We start from the raw sequence: 22,324 nt of genomic DNA on the forward strand, positions 1-22,324 counted from the left end.
TATTATTATTAACATAGAAATCCTAATACATAATCTATAAATATTACTTATAAAGCCCAGAGAATACAACATAATTGTACAAGTTACACACAGGAAAACAGAAAACTTATTTTGCACTTGGTCAGTACTAAGAATAGAGACATGATGGGGATATCATGCTGGTGACTGAGTCCTCAGATACAGGTAATGTTAGTGGTAGACTGGGCTGTATTTACAACAAGTGATGAGAGAAAACAACACACTTGTTCCCCCACCACGTTGTGGGCGGGGCATGGGCGGAGCAAGCTGTTGGACAGTCACCAGCGTATACACAAATCAAGGAACTGGACTCCGCAAGCTGCCGCCTCCTTACGTGACGTAACCAGAGTGGGCGGGGTCATATGGAGGCTGTCCTCCTCCCCTCCGCTCGCATCGAACTCGCTTCGGAAGTTTTCCGGAAGTAGCCGAAGGTTAAGGGGGTTCGAGACCGGATGGAACGTTGAAATCAACGGTCAGGATAACCGACAGGAGAGGAGGAGGTGGCCGGCGGTAGTGTGAGGGGGTGGCCGGGCGTCGGGTGCTCGGGCTGTAGGCAGAAGGGGGGCAAGTGGTGCCCCAAAAGGATTTTAAGGTGTCGGTATAAGTTGTGTAAGTGGATGACATGCAGCGGGCTGCGGTGACCCGGTGAGCAGCAGTTACTGGGGCGTTTAGTGACCAATAACGGGCGTTAGTGGGAGAGCGTTACAGCTGTTGTGTGACCCGAATCAGGTGTTTGCGGGCTACAGGGCTGTGATGAACTTGTAGGGTTCCCCCAGTTACCCCGAAGTCTCCATCTGTTCATGGCTGGTCCGGCCCGGACTGTGACCTCGGTGGTGACCTGACACCAGGTGAGTTAAACCTGGTAGTATTTGTTGGAAGTAGCTCAACCCCAGCTGATTGTGGTCCATTACTGCTATCCCAGAGTGCTAGTGCTTTCTTTTAAAGTCTATATTACTTAATGTATTCAATATTGTATAGCAGCGTCATTATGTTTGTCATAATGAATGTACCTTATTGCAATGCTGTCGTATGTATGTATGTATGTATGTATGTGTGCGTGTCATATTAATACTGCCGGTTACTAGACAGTTAAAATCCTATTGCTACCCAAGAGAAATTTAAAGTAGAAGATACTCATGTATCTAAAGAGGTAGGAGTTAAGTAACAATATATTGGCAAATATTTGAAAGCACCTATCCAATAAAACTAGACTTGTATTTGTTTTAGCAGCTAATCCAATCCAGTTAGCTATAGTTAAAAATCTCGATTTTAAGTTAATAGGTGCCAAATACTCTTTATTAAATGTGACAGTGATAGTGCCTTGTATTATAGTTTAGTCTTCATCTGTAGTCTTGTGATTCCCATCCAGTGTAACAGCACATATTCTCAAGAACCAATGGATTACACGGAAAGCATGCTTAAAATAGGTTGAATATATGCAGTATAGATTATGTATGAACTATATTAAATCAGAAATATACACTTTAGTTCACGCTGGTTTCCAGTCTTACAGATATTTATTATTCTGATTTTATTACAGTATTTGATGTCATCTGTGTTGGCAGATGTCACACCCAAAAGTTGTAAACCATTGTATTTAGTGATTAGTTGATTCCTCTTTGATAATGTGATGTGAGCAATATTACTGTCTGTTCTACAGTTATACTATTTTATTTGGCATTGTTGCCACTGTAGTTACAGTACTCGTTCCTTTGCTTACAGCAGTGTGAAACATGAAAATAAAATTTATTGGGAAAGTAGGAGTCCTCAGGTGTTTGCAGGCAAAAAGATGTAGTACAAGTTGTGGAATGAATTAAATCTATTGCAACTACATATGGATTAAAGTAGGTTATGCAAACTGATTGTAGTGATTCTGCAGTCCACCTTGCAATTACATAAATATAATATTTGTCAGCACATTCAATTGGGGGAAAACGTTCATATTTATTATAATATGCTCAATATAGGTAACATCTGAGGTTTGCCACTTATTTCAAGCCATGCAAGTACCAGTGAATAGAGAAGTTTATATTAAAAAAAACAAACGTGGGTGGGTGAACACATCCACATCATATTCAATCATTCCAACCCCAAAATGTAAATAAATTGTTTTGAGATCATGAATATTAATCTTGACGGCAACATTTAATGCTCTTAGATCTATTTTGTTTATCACAGCAGGATTTGTTTACACTTATGTGAACTGTTGTCAATATGGGTGCCCTTCTTCTGAATGTGAACTGTTCTGTTCACTGGTGTTTGCATGGTTTGAAAAAGGTGGACAAATCTTCAAAAACACCTTTGTTTCTGTACATTTTAATAAATAGTATGTGAGTTTTTCTCATGTATTAGTGTGCTGCTAATTTTCCTATTAATTCTACTGTCCTAGTTATGGTGACTGAAATATTAGTAGTGGGATATTTTTAGTCTTTTATGTTGATTTGCCAAATACTAGGGGGAATTCAATTGACCGCAGTTTTTTTTTTTTTACCCGCCGGGTTTAAAAAAATAAATTACCGCGCTGGTTTTGACCTGCGCGACTGCTTTTAGCTACCGATATGTAAAAAGTTGTGCAATTCTAAAATGTGTAAGCCAGCCCCCGTGCATAAATCATTGGTGCTTGCAAATTTTTGCGGGAGTGAAGGGGAGGGTTTAACGTGGTCATCTATAATAAAAAAAAATGCATTGGCATACATTTGTATTGCATTATACAACCTTTCAATTGTATAATATCTACATACAGTACTTTTTTTAAATTTTTTATTTTACTTTTTTTTTTTTACTATACAATCATCTGTACCATGACAAAACACATTATTACATATAACATACATAAATATATTAGTGATTACTGTGTTTACTATTTTATGCCATTTTTTTGCATGCTTTTTGTAAAAGAAAATCTCCTTTTTCATGTTATGCATTACTGATAAACATAATTTTTTTTTTTTTACATTATTACATGATTTCAAATAGGTTTATATTTTTTATTTTTTGCACAGCCATGAGAGGTGTGAGATAAAACTGGAGATTTGACAGTTTACCGTGTCACGCTAAAAAACAATTGAATAGCTTTTAACGCTCCTCCCTCCCTATAATTTCAATGGATCTTCTACTTGTCCGCAATAGGACCATTTGTAAAAAAAAAAAAAAAAGGTGCGTTAAACATTTAATTGAATATCGGGCAAAGTTAACCTGCTCTAAAATGAGTGAAAACCGCGTTAAAATGACTTAACGCGGTGTAAAGAAACCTGCAGTCAACTGAATTAGTCCCACTGTGTTGAACATTTTTTTAAATTGGATGATCAGATAAGCCTTGCTGTGGCCGTCCTAACTCCTTATTCACTGCCCACCTGACATTGGGTTTAAACCTATGTCCTGTGTTTCTATAGTGCACAGTAATGGCGGCATCATACCTGCCAATCTGTCATTAACTTTGGCTCCAGTAAGATGGTCAACAACTATTATAAAAGGTTACTGAATGCTGTATAATTTCAGCACAGTTTCCAAAAATACCTCCACATCCTGTATTTCCTCTATTGGGTCTAAGCAGTCGGGATCATTTACTCAATCTGCTTTTTTTTTTTTTTTGTGCTGTCCACAGTAATGCACATAAAGCGCTCCAAGAATAGTTAAAATAGTCAATTGTCCCATTCTTACAATCGCATCCTAACATTTTAAGTGTTTAAAGCTTTACAATGTGGTGTGAATTAATCCTCAAGTGTTACTTGCTTGCAGTACAGCAGATTGCATTGGTTAGAGGGGAAACTCTCTTTAGAAATGCATCACTAAAATGTGTGTAAAGTGCATATTTTCATTTTCTTTTCTTTTTGATAAATGTGTAAACAAGCCCTCAAGTAAAATAAAAACATTGCTGTGAAAATGAATTTCTAATTGTAGTCTCTATTCTGTCCTACTGCTGACATTTTAATGAAAATAAAAAAGTTAAAGATGAAAAAAAAACCTCTCACACTGTGTGTGTCTAATAGCATTCCCTAAGCTAGAAGAAATCACACACTTCAGGTTTTAAAATAAACAGGATAAATAGAGCCCTATTTCTGTGGCCACATCAACTGCTTACAAACAAGCATTTGTACGATGTAAACATTTTATTTGTTAGTAGTATATATGTCTAGTTTAGCCTTTATAACCCCAAGACTATATTTAAAAACACTGTTGCAAACAGAACTATGTAAAATTCACTAGGATAACCTAACTTTATAATTGTTTAGCAGGCACATAGTAAAAATCCTAAACTGTGTTTGAGGAAGTTGGAGTACCTCAGTCATTAAGGGGTTAAGCTGATGTCTTTTGCGTGTGTTTGTAAACAGTGCCAGCATTGTGAGGACTGGGTGGGTCAGTGTATGGCATGCAGGGTTAGGTATGAGAGTTCCTCCATTACTAAGTGTAGGTTCTGCTTTCCTCTTCTGTTTAGTCAAGTCTTAGTGAAGTTGAGAGCAAAGATCAGTATATGTGTCCTCTTATAGTATTGAGTCTTTACTTTGATTCTACCACTATTCTCTCCTCCCATCTCATGCTCTGCTTCTTCTACTTATATTATTTTCTTTATTGCTCTGAGATTAGAATTTACAATCTTTATCACACATGACTTTTATTTTGGTCACAATAATAAAATAAAAACTATTGTGTGCTAAGAATGTTTCGTAGAAAAATAGCCTCCCTTTGGATGTGTGGGATGATAAAGGGTTGTTTTTATTATAAGTGAAGTACAAGTTAATTCATTGCTGAGATGTCTTAGTGAGTTGTGTGTTCTATATTTACTATTTCTGCCTAGTGAACTGCGAAAGGCAACACTATGCATCCCGTCATAACGCTGCCGTACTTAATGTAGTATCGCAGGTATTCAATAAAACTTGACCACAAAAAGTTTTTCTGGCACTGTAACACTAAGGGGCATATTTAACAAATAATGATAGTCCACTTACCGTGAAATTCAGGTCCCTCTGTGTCCTCCGCATATTTAAGAAGGGTGCATTGCAGCAGATATCGTGGATATCTGCTGCTTTGCATTCCTTTTAGTTTTTGGGAGCAGTCACCATTCTACAGTATGATGACTGCTTCCAAACCGCAATCTAACAAGTTCCAAAAAATTTTTTTTTTTTTCGGTAACTTGTCTTGATAATGTATGCCAGTTTCAGCTGGTGTACATTATCAAGACAAGTTACCGAAAAAAAATAATTATAATTGTCAGATTTCAGTACTGTCAGCTCTGCTACGAAGAGCAGAGCTGGACAGCGCATGTGTGGAGGGATCACATGATCCCTCCCTGTCACTCACCGCGGGAGAGTGAGAGCGGGGATGTTTTTTTGCAGTTTTTCGAACTGCACATGTGTAATTCCAGTATAAAGAACAATGAAGAGGACCTGGAGGAGTTCTGTGGACAAAGCGTTCCAAAGAGGCGGGGTAAGTGTGATTTTTTTTTTTTTTTTTTTTTTTTTATCACCGCAACAGCAGTTTATAGGAACCGCTGTTTCTGTGATCCGTTTTTAATAAGTTTGAGAAATAGTTCAATCTTTATCCATGCGATAAGGATTGATAACTATTTTTCATTTTTGCCGAACATTGATAAATGTACCCCTATGTTCCCAAATGTTTAATTTGTGGCCCAATAACCACAGCTGTACAGAACCTGTCGGTTCTCAAAAAAAGGACATACAATAAACAAAAATGACAGCGCTGGAGTACCGGAACACCACCAACCAATAACTTAATCCGTGAAACTGATATATTGACCAACAATCATTTACTTCAATAAATAAAACATACATTGTATCTTAAATCAGTGCACTGGTGTATACTCCACATAAAAAGAAAATATAAAGTGAATAAAAAACATAAAAAGCCATATAAATTCCTCCATTGTCCAAAATGGAGATAGTGAACAATAGTCTCTTCCTTTTAGTCAATTCTAAACCATTGAAATAGGAACATCACTGAAAAATAGAAACATCACTCGATATCCTTCATGACCAAGGTTGATATATCTAATGTGATCAGCAGCTGTTGAGAAAGGGCCTTCCTATTATAAAGTCCCGTAACATGGATATTGTAACATCTGATCCTCATTGTGAAATGCTGCTTTGCTGAAAGCTACAATAATGAAGTGAACCTGTGCTCATCCACAATGTAATTGTTAAGTAGTGTATTTAGCGGGACTGACTACTGAGAACGTCTCCTTTCTCCGCTGAGATGATTCCTACAAACACAAGTTCATTGGATCCGTACCGATCATATGATTAAACTTGAAAATACATCCAGGTAATTAGCATGTAGTAATCAAATGCAGAATAATGATCAAGTGATCATGAGTCCCAATTGTAAAGCGCTACGGAATATGTTGGCGCTATATAAATTGATGATGATGATGATGAGTCCCTAAAATACTTTCCTGGTCAGATGTACGCATCCATGCATCGGTGACTCCTATAGATGCAAAAGTCAGTCCCTCTTCCCCCGGACCGAGGCCCCAGAATAGCGCTGTGCAGCAATTCACTAACCAGATAGATGTTCCTCTTGGAGGAAGATGAATATTTAAATTGGACTCAGTCAATGCCCCATCGCCTCCTGCGTGGAGTGGACGTAATAGCAGGCACTTATCTCAATCAAATGCTGCAAGGAATGTGGTGTAACACTCGGGGGTTCTTCTCCTGACGCGTTTCTTCACTCACAGGTGATTTCATCAGAGGACATGTGACATCATAGTTAGAGGCAGGTCTTCTTTTATAGCCAAACAAATTACTACACTACCAATTATAAAGCAAGTGTCTCCCCAAAATAAACTTACATCGTGTCTATTGATGCATCACTTATTCCATAAAAGACCTCAAAATGTGTGTGTGTGTGTGTGTGTATATATATATATATATATTATACACATAGCGACACATAAACTACCTAAAGTCTATATTCGTCAGCTGTATAAGCGCTATATATGCTTGTTGCTACCTTTTTTGTTTTCTCTTAGTATTTATTATAAATATAACAGATGATAAACAAACTAGAACTGGAAATAATTTGATTACTTGAGGAAATGTTCCAAATGCATTATAGTCCCCATCTGGAACCTAAACACACACACACACACACACACACACACTTCCTCAGAAGGATAGCACAATACCATGAACTTAACTAGACCTAGTTATTGTCCTTATTAAAACATAAATCTCTAGACCCATAAAAATCTTAAACAACCTAATAAATATACTCCTGATTTGTGATAAAATTTCATTAAATTCTACTATTTCATTCAGTCCTGATGGATTCAGTGTATTTAGTCGATGAATCCAAAACACTTCTTGTGTGCATAACCTTTTAAAATGATCACCACCTCTTGTGGTATCTTTAATGTGTCCTCCACACACAGACAGATCTTTAATTTCAACATTATGAACCAAATTAAAATGTCGACCAGTAAAGTATTTTAGTGACTCATGATCCCTTTGCTGCATTTGATTACTACTTGCTAATTACCTGGATGTATTCAAGTTTAATCATATGATCGGTACGGATCCAATGAACTTGTGTTTGTATGAATAAGCTCAGCGGAAAAAGGAGACGTTCTCAGTAGTCAGTCCTGCTAAATACACTACTTAACAATTACATGTGGATGAGCACAGGTTCACTTCATTATTGTAGCTTACAGCAAAGCGGCATTTCACAATGAGGATCAGACGTTACAATATCTTACGGAACTTTATAATAGGAAGGCCCTGTCTCAACAGTTGCTGATCACATTAGATATATCAACCTTGGTAATGAAGGATATCGAGTGATGTTTCTATTTTTCAGTGATGTTCCTATTTCAATGGTTTAGAATTGACTAAAATGCAGAGACTTGTTCACTATCCATTTTGGGCAATAGAGGAATTTGTGGTTTTTGATTCAATAAAACTTACCTACCTTGCGATGCAATCCTCCTTACACAGACACCATGGTTCTTCTGATCTCCTGTTAATGTTCTGGACGTGCGTCTGTAAAATATCCAGGCACTTGCAAGGCTCCAGCTGGATAAAGGTAAGTGTATAAGGGACTCTGCACGATTGGGTACCTAGCGCCATCTTAAAATGGTATTAGGATTTTAACTTTAGCTGTGGCAAGCAAAGCTTTTGGCAGGTTTGCAAATTGCTTAGCTTAGTAGTCCCCATATTAATATATTGGAGCTGCATTCAGAAGTGTTACATGGGCTACGGCACAAGAAAATCTGTGATTTCTTCTGTGTTGAACCTTTCATAAATAATCCAATGAAATGCGATGACCATTTTACTGAGAAAACAGCAGATTTCTCTGTTTGTGTGGCTCATCGCACCTTTGTAATAGTTTTAACCTACATTGTAAAAATAATTTGCTCTCTGTAATAAAATTAGCTTGCACAGAAAATACAGAAATATCATTGTAAACCCTGATATATAGATAGCAAAGAATGTAGTATTGGACACCCAAACATGACATCCATAAGTGCTTGTTGAACATCTCAAAAACCATAGGCATTAATGTGGATTTGGTCTCCCTTTGCTACTAAAACAACCTCAACTTTAATGGGAAGATTTTTCCATTAGATTGTGGAGGATACATGTAGCGATTCACATCCATTCAGCCTTGAGCATCAATGAGGTTCTCTTACCTCTCTGTCTGTATGTATTACCCAGTATTGTTTTATCAATGTTTGTTCCCAATTGTAAAGCGTTACGGAATTTGCTGGCGCTATATAAATAAATGTTGATGAGGTCAGGCACTGATGTTGGGCAGAAAGTCGCTATTTATATTGGCACAGTCGCCAATTTATATCATTGCAAATATATTGATTTCTGATACAATAGGCAAATTGTGTAGGAGATTTATTTTGTAACTTCTGAAGACAGACTAATTAATTGTTAATTAAGTCTTTTGATGTGAGTGACAAACATGTCTTTTTAGTTTAAATGCACCGCAGGAGGTTGTTCCCTTCCTTTCATGTGTAGTTTTCATCCTGTATCTTAGAACCTGTGTGAATAATGCAACCAGCAAGTTTTAGGAAATAACAGATTGGTGTAAATTTTGTTAAAGGATAAAATTGTGTTAACTCCAAGGTTAGAGAGCATATTGGATCCTGATGCTAATTATTGAATGTAATATCTCAGACGTTGCTGTGCTAGCTGGAGTCTACTCTGGTTTACCCCCTACCCACATGAATGTCAGAATCTGTATAAAAAGAGCACTGTTTGATCTTGTAATGTATCATTCCATCTGTAACTTTTGGAAAGATCGCTAGTACCACAGACTGGCGTGTAACTGTCCTTATTGGGACTACATGAGCTAATAAAACGTCACTGCTTCAATATCCTGCTTTGACACCTACATACCTATGGCAATTCCTGTGACCTACAAGTTAAACCAATCTAATACGTTATGCTGTTCTGAGGTAGGGGTCCAGCATCCAGTACAAACGCTCTTCCTGCAGCTCTGGCCAGTGTGATAGACCAGGGGAAACCATCCACAGCAACCCTTATCTGAAGGCAAGAGGTCAGGTGTACCAGGCCAGATGCCCAGCAAGAGGGTATACTAGCAGCGAGAGTTACCTAGAAGGAAGCTGTTCTAGGTTTCGGCGAGGGAGACTAGTGGTGGCAACAAGCCCCTCATGTTGCATTTAGAGGGGTGCAATTTGGGATAAATAAAGTGGACGGTGATAAGGCAAGCCCTGCTAGTCTCCAGCAGCATGGACAGGGTGGCATAGGAGGTCCACCCTGTCAATGACTTTTACTTGGTGGACGATTTCTTTCAGTGAAAAACATAAAATATGCCCATTGTGTGATCTTTCATCCTTCTGCAGCATATTACACTGTTTGGATGAGCAAGCAGAAAGTAACACTGGTGGTGTCCTATCTGTGTTTGGCACACAAACACTTATTCGGCTTGAAAAGAACTAATGCTGAACTTGCTTCATGCTGGCATTGAAGTGAATGGGTAACACTTATCCTATGCCAAACAATAGTGATTGCAATCCCAAAATACTCCATTCAAGTTCTTCACGCTCCCGTGTGAGTGGAGATGTGTACCCCATTCCCATCACTGTCGGCACAGAGTACTTTGAGTCCTATGGGTACTAGTGCTTTCTAGCAGAAAAAGCTTGAATGTTTAAAATGCTACTGCAACATCACCCCTTTCTCTTATTTTAAAGTTGTTTGCAAAAGCAATTTTTGTATCATAACTATTCAGAAAAAAACTTCAAAACATCTAATTAAACTTGATACATTTTCTTTGTTTCCCTTGAGGTGCTTTTTTCACCAACCAAATTAATCCATAAATTGTGGTCTGTGCCCTGCTGACTCCTTTCTCATTAACTCCAATCAAGTTACTTTATTGACATCTTGGTTTACCCATCTGTAAAATTACCTTGCAGCATTAGGAATTGCTGCTCTGACATGAGGTAGACACTGTACAGCTAATCTGCTCTTTGATTTAGTTGTTTTGTATTTCTACTAATTTGTGAAACTAATTTGAAGTTATAATGGAAAATGTAAGTAGCTTTGGGTTTCAAATTAAGTACCCAATATGGCCATCGTGATGTCAAATTTGATCATTAAAATGACACTGTACTATAAAAAAAACAAAAAACTCCACTATAGTTATATACAATTTGAAGCATGTGCTATTTTTTGTTCACATGCAAACAATAATGCAGTCCAGTTTTCTGAACACGTGTGTGAATGGAGACATTGGGGGAGAGTGCAGAGTTGGGATGTGGTTTCTATGGGTGCACAAGGGCTATAACAGATTCCTCCAAACCCAAAATATGCAGTTTAGTGCAAGTTAGGGTGTTTCCCCATACACATCACTCATTGGTAGCTAAAAAGGCTGCCGTGTTTCTTCTTTCAGCTGAAAGTTAGGTGTAATAAAACTTGTCTCCCTTGTTACATTAACTTTTGTTGCATTTCCAATGATCTGGTCACCTTAACAGGTTGGATATGTGATATTTTTTGATTTGTGTACCCGGGATCTTTACAACTGACTGGGGCTGATTCCGCTCCATTTTGAGCTACTTTTGAACTAGATGTAATCACGGTGGCTAAGTGTGCTACCACTTCTGCCTTACAGCACTGGGGTCATGAGTTCAATTCCCAACCATGGCCTTATCTGTGAGGAGTTTGTATGTTCTCTCCGTGTTTGCGTGGGTTTCCTCCCACACGCCAAAAACATACTGGTAGGTTAATTGGCTGCTATCAAATTGACCCTTGTCTGTGTGTGTGTGTATGTTAGGGAATTTAGACTGTAAGCTCCAATGGGGCAGGGACTGATGTGAGTGAGTTCTCTGTACAGCGCTGCGGAATCAGTGGCGCTATATAAATAAACAAGTTAACCCGTGCATGATACTCATGCATTCTAGTCAAATCAAGCTACTTAAGGTGTTAAAAAGGTTCTTGTCATGCATTTGGGCCATAGCCCAGGCCTCAACCACCAACCACTCCCCACTGTCACCCCCGGCAACCACCAACCACTCCCAACTGTCACTTCTCCTTCAAGAAATATATATATTTATATTTTAAATCTTTATAAACACTTTTAACAATTAACAAATTAAATTAACAAATTAATAACATCTTAGTATACCAAATTTCAGCCCTTTCTGAATTTTTTTTTCTACACACACTAAGAATTTAGTAGATCAGTGTATAACTCCGCCCAGCAGGTGGCACTGCAGCTTGGTTTTATTTTTCACACACACAGACGCACACACGCCACTAGACATTTATATTATAGATGGTGGTGATGATGAATATTGATTTCCGTGGCACATGCCTTGTTGGTAAACAATGCTTATGCAAGTGTTGACTCTGTACCAATAGAACAAGAAATGTTCACGGTGCAGTCAACGACTTGCAAATTAGTACCATGTAAATAAATAATTAGGATGGCATCTAATAGTTTTATAAGATTACCACACACCTCATTAAGATTCGAATTGTACAGATCTACTCACCCTACCAGAGAATAGTGTAGAATTGACTGTGCTGTAACCTCCTACAATGGGATACATGTTCTAACTGATTTGATCATGATCCTATCAAGTCTTGTATATCTGATTGCATACACAAATATTTTTATACTCAAAAATGATCAAAATGTAAAATCTATCTGGTTAGCATGTAGGTACTTTTGTATAAGTGTGTGGGTGCCTTTTTGTTTAGCAATGAAAAGGTTTTGACACTATTTTGAAGTTAAGTTGGTATTTGTTTGTCTAGTGGAAGTTGCATGATATTTTGTGTAAATTTTTCTTGTTGCTGGGAATGAACTCTTGTTTAGGTCAGATGGATGAGTATCATTATTTTCTATTTGTGTGGAAAGGTTATCTGCATTCCAGCATTTTAATGAGCTGCTTCATTGAGTTGTGCAGTGCTGTTAGACATGCTTGTGCTAGAAGACCATCTTAGTAATGATATATTTTACCGCTACATTTTAGAAAAGGCTGTTAAATGCAGAAAACAAACACATGTTTTAAGAAGTGTTTACATAGATTTAATGTCCTTACTGATAACTCTTGTAACCTTGTGTATATATATTTATAACTGTATGATGTGTCTGAGGTATCCAAAATGTTGTTGGTATAATTTGTTCTCCTTCAGCGTGTTTCGACTGTTTTGATGTTGACATGCTCCAAAAGGAAGAAAGCTTTATTATAAAAAAAAAAAAAAAAAAAAAAATTAAAACCTTAGCTACATTTTTTTATTAAAATATGTATCATGAACTGTATTCCCTCATCCCAGTTGTCATGTAAACGATTATTATCTGCGCTGTTGTGGTAACATATTAGCTAATGTAATGCGCAGCCGCGATATCCGCGGCTAATTGAATATGCCCCTTAGTTATATTCAGTGTAATTTTTATTTTTATTTTTTTTATTAATAGGTCAAGTGATCTGCTATGGTTTTCCTTTTAGCAATACATCATTGTGGTATGTCTCCTTTCCTCCTACCCCGCACATGCCGAGGAGACTGGTTTGCATTAAAGATAGACACTACAATGCCTTTTTGTTCTAAATATAAATGTAGTAATCGGCACAGTGTGCATATGGATTGTAGTTAAAAATATTTTGATGTTGACAAGTAGAAAAATACTTAGCCTTGTGTTCCAGTTGCAATCCAAGCAAACCCGGTAGTAGATGGGAACCAGAGTGGAGGAGCTTGAGTGGATCTTGGACAGATCCCTTGTGGCTAGTCAATGCTCTTCATCCATGGCTCTTAGTTGCAGAACAGCAGCACGGCAGGCATCTCCTATTGCCACTACTAGGAGTAGTGACAATAGGTAGTAGTGTAGTTCTATTAATGGTTTCTACATTCCGCCCATTGGAACCACATAACGAGTCTTTTATGCCACAGTCTAGTAAACATAAGCTTGTCCACAGTGATCTTACCCTCCTTTGTGCACAATACCAAGCGGTACTTGTCTAGAGTGGTGATCAGTTCCTCGTAACGATTGAAATAATCAGCATATCAAATCCAGTAAAAAAAGTTCCTTAGGTTTTCTTCATATTATTTGGCAAGAAATGCAATCTATTGACTTGTTTCTCCACTGTAATAGCGTGGTTTCCTCAGAAATAGCATACTGCAGTCAGGTTCTTACTTTTAAACTCACTTCAAACACAAGAAATGAGCTAATTAGCCAACTTAAAACACACGTCAAGTAGTCTGAAGCAAATTCATTAACATTCTAAAAAGATTTTAAATTCCTTTTGGTATAAAGTGGTTTATATCTATAAAAGCTTCAAAAATATAATAACAGCAAAATAATTCTTCATTTTGTAGAAATGGTGGTCTTAACAGCGTATATATTTAATTTTAATTCTTCCTCTGTAATTGAGGATTTAATAATTAGTGCTTGGTTATATCTTTTGCCTACAGGGTTAAAGTATTACAGTGTGGGTTTTTTTTATTAGACTGAGCAGTTGATTCATTCATAGCAATATGGTAACTTCATAATGGTCTATGGAAAGGAAAACCAGATGTGAAATTGCTCTTAATGAGAGATCTATGGATGTGAATGGGTATCCAATAGAGATATGTATAAGTTATTTAACAAATTGGATACATATGTAAAGGTGGAGGCATGCCATTGGTGGGATAGAGTAACCTTACAAAAGTATATTGATGTTAAACTTATTCCAAGAGGTCTGAGAATATTTAAATCTTGTTCGTTTAAAGATGATGATCAATTTACAGGTGAGTGGAACTAAGTTTTAGACTCTTGCTCAATGGAACTTATGAAACTATTAGTAAAATAGAGATAGAAATATATACAGTTCAAGAGAATTGAAATTTGTTTGAGAACTGGAATTTCAAGAACGTGATAAATTGGTTAGTAAAAATTTTATAGAATATGAAGAATTTCTTATGGACAGTAAGAATAAGAAAAATAAACAGCAATGGAAATGATTTTGAATTAGGCAGAGAAAGGACTTTTACTAGGAGATGAATAGATAGCTACGGACGATTCTCTTCAAGGACAGATCTAAAAAATGGGGTGATCAGAACCGTAGAAAAGATCAATTTTACAGAAATCATCAAAATTATCCCTCTGATAGAAGATGGAAAGAGCAGGGGCAGAAGGAGATAACATCCCTAATATTAGATTTCAGACCAGATTAAGAATGGTCGCTAAATTTGAGATAAAAAAGGAAAGATCCGAGTCCCAATAATAGATTTGAGGTACTTGATAAACTATCATCATCAACATTTATTTATATAGCGCCAGCAAATTCCATAGCGCTTTACAATTGGGAACAAACATTAATAAGACAATACTGGGTAATACATACAGACAGAGAGGTAAGAGAACCCTGTTTGAAAGCTTACAATCTATAGGACAATGGGAGTTAGAAACACAAGGGCATGTGCTACATCATATTGCACAATGGACCAGCCAGACTGCAAAGGAAAAAGAACTGAGTGGGCTATGTGTGTTGCAATGTTGGTCAGAAGGTTGTTGTCTTACATTAGCAGTGTAGAGGATGGTAATAGGGTAATCTAGGGAAATTAAGATGATAGTTGAGGAATATCATAACCTTGTCTGAAGAGGTGGGTTTTCAGTGAACGCTTGAAGGTTTGAAGACTAGAGGAAAGTCTTGCTATATACAGATGTGAGTTGCCCAGGAGATGATGATTTTAAGATTGGGAAAATAAGAGTTAAGACGCCTCCGAAACAAAATTCTGTTGGAGAAACGAAGCCTAAAATTCAAACCAATCTTAGGAAGCATTTTTTTTAAAGAAATGTTATCAGAAAAAAGGCCAGGATCTATTTACAGAGAGAGACTCCAGAATAGAAAGAAGATTCAGATAGAGGATGTAGAGGTGGATGGAGAAAAGCACAGAAGAAGAAAAATGTGTTTTAATACACTTAATTAAAAAATGTGTTTTTAATTTATCAAGAAAAAAAATTTGATTCATGGGAACTGTCATTACTCAGCAAGGGGCTCAAATCTTCCCCAGTCAACAAACCAGATATTTTCAAATTGTTTGTGGATTTGAATAATTAGTGAGAGATCTATGCAGAAAACAATACTTTGCCAACAAAAAAAGTGAAAAAACTAGATATTGAGGGTAACCCAATAATTTTAGATGAGACAGATGTAGCAGTGGAAATCTTTGAATCACTTAAAAGTGAAAGTTTGCATAGTACTCCTAATGATGAAATATCCATCTTTAAAATGAATAGGAAAATGAATGTAAAAACCTTAGAGAAAAAAAAATCTGAATTTTACCCTATGCAACATAAAACAAGTTAGATAGATGCCTTTTACACTGCTACATTGGATGATATTTGAAGTTTCTGTATGGGTGCTGGAAAAAAGAAATTGAATGATAATCTAACAGTTCAAAAAAGACTTTCTTTAAAAAGATTAACAAAATATTCCACTATAATTATTAAACCCGCAGACAAAGGTGGGGACTTGGTAGTACTGAATACCGAGGATTGTATTAAAGAGTCTTGAAGACCGTTTACTAATGAGATTTTTTACAAAAAATTGGAAGTTTGACCCAACTAATTTATTTTTTGGGGTATTTAAAAGACTTACCTCATCGATGGAGCAATATCTAGAGAGGAGATAAGTTGTTTTTTTTTCTTCTTTTTTTGGAACACCCGGTGATCCCCCACATTTTTATTATTTACCGAACATACATAAATCCCTTACGTCAAAACCTGGTAGGCCTATTATTACTGGTGTTGGGTCACTTCTAATCTTTAATTATTTATACATTCGGTTTTACAGATCCACGTCATATATTAAATATAACAAATATTTTTTTGTATTTAATTTCAACTTTCAATGGAAAGATTTTTTATTTCTAACATGTGATGTTGAAGCTTTGTATACGAATATACCACACAAGTTGGATATAAATTCAATTGAAAGTTATTTGGATAAGTATGGTGACTTCAGAGCAACATGGCGTGGGTTTGTTTTAGTTTTGATTAATTTCATTTCAACGCATAATTACTTGATTTTTGATCGTCTGTATTATTTACTAATCCATGGGACAGCAATGGGCACTAGGTTCGCCCCGAGTATTGCAAATTTATACATGGGGTGCTTTGAACTACAGTATATATGGATGGTGGATTCGGGGCGAACCTGGTGCTCTATGGAAGATATATTGATGTATATCTTGGTGCTCTATGGAAGATATTTTTGTTTGGCATGGGGATGTGGAATCTTCTGCCTTTTTTGTTGACTATTTGAACACTAATAATGTTGGTCTCCAATTCACCAGTCACGTTAATAAAAGTTATATCAACTTCTTGGATATTGCTCTATCGAATTGAGTAAGGTAAGATTGTAACAAAAACCTACCACAAAGAAAGTTGACAGTATTCAATTTTTTTATTATAGGAGCTGTCACTTGGGGATATGGAAGAACAATTTCCCCAAAGGTCAGCTTTTGAGACTGCGAAGGAATTGTAGTTCAGAACAAACTTTTTTGAAACAAGCTAAAATACTTTGACTTGTTTAAAGATAATGTTTATCCCCAATATATTTTAGACACAATAAAGAATAAACGGCAACATTTATTGGATGTAGAAGTTAGGAGTGAAAAAAATCTGGAAAAGAATGTGAGGGGGAAAGGAGGAAGTCCATTGTATAAGTCAGTTCAACTCCTATTCTAGCCAAATTAAGAGGATTGTAAGAAAGAATTTTAGTATTTGAAAACATAAGATTTTAATGTATTCAGTACAAAATACAACTAGAATTATATTCAGACGAGGACTTGCCTTAAAAAATAAACTTTTGCCTAGTCATTTTAAACAAAAAGTAGATACAGAAAGAGAGAGGAGAGTGAAGATAAAGAAAGGAAGAAGTGAAAACAAGTTGGGATAGAAGTTTTCTTAAGAAACCATCAGATTTTTTTTAAATGTAATAAAAAAAAAATCGTCATGTGTAGGTATACATACTCTAAAGTGTTTTTCGAATCTTGTGTAACTAACAAAGACAAGATTAGGGACTTTATAAATTATCAAACAAAATATGTTATATACTTGATAGTGTGAATGTGGAGCTTAATATATAGGCAGAACTACTAGGACAAAATATATGGTGTTGGGAATCTGTGAAGGTGTAATGCTGCTGTATGGGGCTGATGTTGTATAGAAGGGGAGTTCCAGCCCTTCAGATGGAATGGATAAAGAAGTATTGCCCCTTGGCGCATTTACGTTACACTGCTCATTGCATCAGGGGCAATACTTTATCCATTAGAACTACTAGGACGTTGAACACTAGATTTTTAGAACATGGGAGAAATATTTTAAATAAGAATGGTACACACAGTCTGGCCAGACATCTTATTCAGAAACATAATGGATCCCTAGAGGGGTTACATATTATCGCTATAGAACAAATAAAACCTACTGAAAGATGGGGAGATAGATTTGCCTCCCTATGTAAGAGGGAAGCTTTTTGGATTTTTGCATTTGACTCTGTTCCCAAGTGGTCTGAGCGACTGTGTCTTAAAAATGTTATAATCCTTTTCTTTTTGTCTTCTTCCTATTGGTTATTATAGTGATGAGAATTTGAAGATTTTTTTTAAAGTATCTTATTGTTAGAATGGTTAATCAGAGTGCCAGTTGGCTCTGAGGAGAGAACGCTTTACATATAGGTTACCAATTCAAGTGCCTATAAGATCTGGATGGTAACAGTTTTATTTAAATTATTATTTTCAAATCTTGTGCAATATATTAAATATTGTATTTTTTTAATGTTTAAATGAAACCTAAGAAATAGATTTTGAATCTGAACAGTAGTTTCTTTTGGTTATCTATAGGGGTAATTTATGAGATTAACCAAAAGTTAGATTTTGATCTATAATAAGATGATTTAAATAATTATTAGTATTGTGTTAATTATTAAATGACATATTTGTATGAAATGAATTATTTTTCTGTTATATTTTTGAAGTTTTTATAGATATAAACCACCTTATACCACCAAAGGAATATAAAATGTTTATATAATGTTAATTAATTTGCTTCAGACTACTTGACATGTGCGTTTTAAATTGGCAAATTAATTTCTTGTGATTGGTTCAAGTGAGTTTAAAAGCAAGAACCAGACTGCAGTATGCTATCTCTGAGGAAACCACACTATTACAGTGGAGAAACGCGTCCGATAGATTGCATTCCCTGCCAAATATTAATAGGACCTAAGGCGAACTTTTTTATTTGATGTGATATGCTGATTATTTCAATCGTTACGAGGACCTGATCACCACTCTAGACGAGTACCACTTGGTATTGTGCCCCCAAAGGAGGGTAAGATCACTATGGACAAGCTTATGTTTACTAGACTGGAATAAAAGACTATGCGATTCCAATGGGTAGAATGTAGAAACCGCCAATAGAACTACATGATTCAAATGGATTGACAGCGATTCCCTCTGTTAAAGTGACACAGTAACTGTGTGTCTAAATGTTAATGACCAAATAATGGCCTAGAAGAAAAAACAATTTTGTTTTGTTACAAATTTCCTTCTGGTAGGGTTTAATCCATATTGGGTGTAGCTGGTAAAAGCTGGACTTTTTTTTTTCTTTGTCCATGGTATGTGCTCAAGTAAGTGAGCAATAATTACCTCTTAATCTACTGTAATTATTACTTGTACTGGCTCATCCTCAGGTCAATTGGTCTTCAATCTTCTGCGTTGTGCTGCACCCATATGTCTCCATAGAGATCAATGGTCTTTATGGGATAATTTGTCTCTCCTCCATACACCTGTTAATAGAATGCAGAAAAATAACACTTGTGTGTGCATACCTTTATTCCCATATTTGGGAGATACTATATTCAGAATCTGTTTAATATCTTTATATCTTTGCTACTGGTACAGTTGTATTGGAGATAGTTTAAAAATACCAATGTGAATAGACATTGATCAAACACAATTCCTCCGATCACTTTAAACAAAGTTCAGCTACGTTGACGCATGTAGAAATCGCATAGCATCGCCCAAGAAGAGATCTAAGTGAGAACAAGGTGTCATGAGCAGCAATTCAAATTCCCATTTCACACCAAAAACCCCTACACTAGTTTGATAGGAGCATCAGGGCTTTTAAGGAGCCTGACCCCTTTCACAGTCTGTGTCTGTGCCGTCTGTTCCCCATATCGCATCTCAAGCTCCACAATTGCCTTGCCACATGCATCTATGTCCTCGCTAACCTAATCACATAAGAGGACGGGTACTGCCCCCACCAAGAACAGCCCACTCAACCTTCTAGTGGACACTTATGAGTAGGAGTTGAAGATTGACTAGTCTGAGCCCCTTATTATTTAAATGCTTAAATCCCAGATCTTTTCAGTTGTGTGTGTACATTGTTCTACAGTGAGTTATTTTTTTAAATCTTTTTTTACATCGATTTACAAGCTATTAAGTTAGAAAAGCATCTTCAATGCAAAATTTTAATGCCAATTGATACATACCATTTATGTGACCAAGGCTAAGTGAGATTTTTCTGTAATTGCTATTAAATGTCTGTGGCCAGAGAAATTCCTGTTTTGATGTACCTTGTTAATCCATATATTTTTAAAAAAATAGCATTTATGTGATATATATATAATCCAATATCCTACCAAAAAAAGCTATATCCATCATAAACAAAAAAAGTAAATATAGACTGCTGATATCTAAAATGCTTATGTAGGTATTATTGAATCTTTTGGAATAAATACTATGTTACTTGTAATTATGCAGCATTCTCACTAACTAAACACTTCTTATTAGGGGAGAGAACATTGTCACATAAACGTGCTCTTTATGGTCCCTCAAGCTTGACTGAGCACATTGCAGCATCTGTTGCTGTGTTAAAATTCTGCCTGCTGTTTTTAAGATACTTTCATTTACATGTACTTGACCTGCATAAAAATCCCATGTTAAGCGCATACATTTAACTCTAGTGACAGCATAATCTATGGGATGCTCAGTTCATAACCTGTAGCATGTCTTAATTCTATGTCTGATGACAATTTTGTACTTGACCACAGTAATCTGCATAATTTCAGTTGTGTGTTGGAGCAAGTTGCTAAAACACTTTTGCATTCTGTCCCTCTCCTGCCACTAGACACACTGTATTTCTGATGGTCGTTACCTGGCCCTGGCTTGGTGTGTGCAGCGTATAACAGGCACAATGTTCCTATTTGTCTCAGTGTGTCTGTAGCATTCTAGTAGTGAAGACAGGTTTTGTTACTTTCATAAAATTAGGGAAAACATGATAAAGCTGCTTTGCATTGTTACAGGCCTACTTCATTAAAGTAGGCAAAACAAATTCAATTGCGTTTTTATTAAAACGCATGTAAATCGAACATACACACGTTCACATTGAGCTGGGAGCAGATCTAAAGATGCGCCTGCTACTGGGTCTCAGCTCTAACAGACAACACACTGCAGGATGCATCCAATATATAGGTGTACTACAAATTGCCCAAAAAAACCCAGAAAACATAAATTCTATTAGTGTTATCGGTTAATATAGCCATTACAAAGCATTTAAAAATGTATTTATTCTCGCATCCCCCAAACAATTAGCCCCGTGATGAGGACCCATGCGTGATAAAATCGCTTTGCTCCCTTTCCGTCCTGAGTCATCTACACACTCTCCACCTCCTGAGCTTTTTCATATCCCTGCTCTGTGTTCTCCAACAAAAAATAAAGAATTTAAAAAAAAAAAACATTAAATTTTTTATTATTTATTTTTCATATTCCCCCCCCCCCCACTCCCCTATAAAATGCATTCATTAGGATGTTATGTCTTCTGTACATAAGTGGCATGCACATGGGACTGTTATCACTAGTACTTGATGTCCACAACTGGTATCGGACGTTGCTGTGTGCGCTCTAGCTAGTCATGCCCTTACACTGTACATGCACGGTGCGTAGGATAAGGCGATTTTATGCTAAATACAGCACGTATCGCCTTTTTCATTCGTTAATGAATAGGGCCTTTCATGTGGAAGTGAAAATCTGTTTGTACAACAGTTCTCTCAAAACCGTAAATTATCATTTATTTGTTAGGCGCCACAAGGTATCCGCAGCGCCGCACACAGTACTAACAGTAGACTATACAGGGTGAAACCATACAGAACAATGAACAAAAAGTACCAATACTTCAGAAACTCCGGCTAGTCATATGCAGTTAAGACGGAGCGGAAGAACGGGTATGGAGACAGGAGGGGAGGGGGGCCCTGCTCATACGAGCTTACATCCTAAGGGAGGGTAAACAGACCAGGCACAAGAGGAGCCAGTTGAGGCCAGAGGAGAGAAGGTTGGATGAGGGTTAAGTAGATGGTTGGTAGGCTTTGAGGAAGAGGTGAGTTTTGAGTGCACGTTTGAAGGAGCACAGAGTCGGAGAGAGACGGATGGAACGAGGGAGGTTGTTCCAGAGAAAGGGGACTGCACGGGAAAAGTCTTTGATTCTGGAGTGGGAAGAGGTGATAAGGGTGGAGGAGAGGCGGCAGTCGTTGGCCGAGCGCAGGGAGCGGGCAGGAGTGTGAATGGAGAGGAGGTTAGAGATATAAGGGGCAGTAGAGTTGGAGAGAGCCTGGTGGTGAGGAGTTTGAAAAGGATTCTGTAGGGGAAGGGGAGCCAGTGTAAGGCAAGGCAGAGAGAGAAATGCTTTAATGCTTGCACACAAGTGAAAAATGACCTTTTTCTTGTATTTTATTTTTGTGCTTTGAAGGCCATCCATAGACCCGCTCGTTAATAAATTTACATAATGCCTATTTAGTCACCCTGTATGGCCTGGGCCAACCTGTTTTAAATGTTACATGAACATA

At 36.9% G+C, this 22,324-nt stretch overlaps 1 protein-coding gene across 4 annotated transcripts in view; it reads left to right on the forward strand.

Annotated features, from left to right (window-relative positions):
* The first annotated feature begins 389 nt into the window (after nt 1–389).
* Nucleotides 390–22,324, forward strand: part of GMCL1 (germ cell-less 1, spermatogenesis associated) — a 77,211-nt gene continuing 55,276 nt past the window's right edge. For 2 of the 4 annotated variants that reach the window (XM_075207416.1, XM_075207415.1), the window contains exon 1: nt 392–866. The gene's annotated coding sequence lies outside the window, so the exon portion shown is untranslated. Of the gene's footprint in view, nt 867–10,422; nt 10,445–22,324 lie in introns of those variants that run through there. The other 2 variants (XM_075207418.1, XM_075207417.1) reach the window with 2 other exon arrangements.

Source organism: Mixophyes fleayi, chromosome 4, assembly GCF_038048845.1.
Source record: "Mixophyes fleayi isolate aMixFle1 chromosome 4, aMixFle1.hap1, whole genome shotgun sequence".
NCBI lineage: Eukaryota > Metazoa > Chordata > Amphibia > Anura > Limnodynastidae > Mixophyes > Mixophyes fleayi.